The sequence below is a fragment of the Limulus polyphemus genome, unplaced genomic scaffold (genome assembly GCF_000517525.1).
Source record: "Limulus polyphemus unplaced genomic scaffold, Limulus_polyphemus-2.1.2 Scaffold929, whole genome shotgun sequence".
NCBI classification, from domain to species: Eukaryota; Metazoa; Arthropoda; class Merostomata; order Xiphosura; family Limulidae; genus Limulus; species Limulus polyphemus.
This window is the reverse complement of record NW_013666539.1, coordinates 156947-158331: the sequence shown is the minus strand read 5'-3', so window position 1 is coordinate 158331 and position 1385 is coordinate 156947. Positions and strand designations below refer to the sequence as shown.

Here is a 1385-nt window from a genome sequence, read left to right as displayed (position 1 = left end):
GTATATATATATATATATATATATATATATGAAAACTTACAAATATATGGTGGGCCATTAGTAAGTTTACCTAATTAATGTAATCATAGTAAAAATATTAAGTGATGGTGTATATCAATATACAAACCCCAATTTTTTTCTTGTAAAATTAAAGCTACAATACCATCATGGTGTTCTAACATGGAAGTCTACTAACAGTTACCAACCTACAGTGCCAATGGTTACCACCAGGAAAGGTCATCGGGTGCAGATGAGGCCTCTTTTGAACCTCACCTGTAACCTGTATTTTCATGGTCATAAAAAATGAAAGCTAGTGGCATTATAATTTTATATTCATAACCTCATTTTTTGCTTGTGTATTTCTTCAATCTGACATGAAATAATAACAATTAATAATGCATGGTGTTAAAAAAAATCCTTACCCTAATTCTGGTGTGTTGTGACATAAATATAAATGATGTAAAATTATACCTCACCAACTCAATTCAATTCATGGCAAAACAGTCATTGTCATGAAATTTGTAAATATAAATAGCATCTTAACCAATATCACATCCCATATCACAGCTGACCTGAAGAGCCCTAATATTGGGCAAAAGGCCTTGTTAGCACTGGATATAGCAGATATAATGTTATACACTACTCGTTACTTTCACCAAGAAGTTGTTAATAATAACGTTTATTAGCGGACCATGTACTGGACTAATGTTATTGATTCATCACTTACTGAGGAAAGAAGCTTTTTGCTATATAAAGTTGCATTGATGTTTTTCTTTCATGTGATTAGGTTTTTAATCTTATTACCTCACCTCCATGGTTACTGTTTATAAATGTACTGACCCTACCTCTCCCTCCCAGTATCTCCCCCCCCACATCTCTCTGCAAAACCACCTCTCACAATGATAACCTTAGTCTCAGGATGAAAATATTATTATGTATCATTCTTATTTTTAGTAATAATAATATTTTATATAAACATTATTGAATAGTATTAAAATGTGATTAAAACAGATTTTTCTACATTTTTAAGTGTGTTTCTATCCCGTACATTTTCAAAAACCCATCTATTCCATATATCGAATGATAGGTGTTGTCATAAAAAGTAACTAACTTGGTATGAGAAGAATACAATTATACTAATCACTTTTTAAAAGTTAAAATCTTGCATTTTGGCACATTAACAAAGCTGTTATTTTAGAATTTTTGTGTTAGTAAAACAACCTATTAGCATCCTTTTTTGTTTAAAAATAATTTACTATTTATTATGTGGTATAAATTTGAAAAAATAAACTGTCTCATTTCAATTTTTAAAAACTCAGCTAAGACTGGATAAACTAGATGTACTTCCGCATGGTCTCCGAAAGCATTCTGTTTCAAGAGTAAAT

The 1385-nt window shown here is 30.3% G+C and overlaps 1 protein-coding gene across 3 annotated transcripts in view; it reads right to left on the bottom strand.

Moving 5' to 3' along the window:
* Window positions 1-1385, bottom strand: part of LOC106461298 (uncharacterized protein CG1161-like) — a 14398-nt gene that overhangs the window by 6792 nt on the left and 6221 nt on the right. The gene's annotated exons all lie outside the window — the stretch shown is intronic.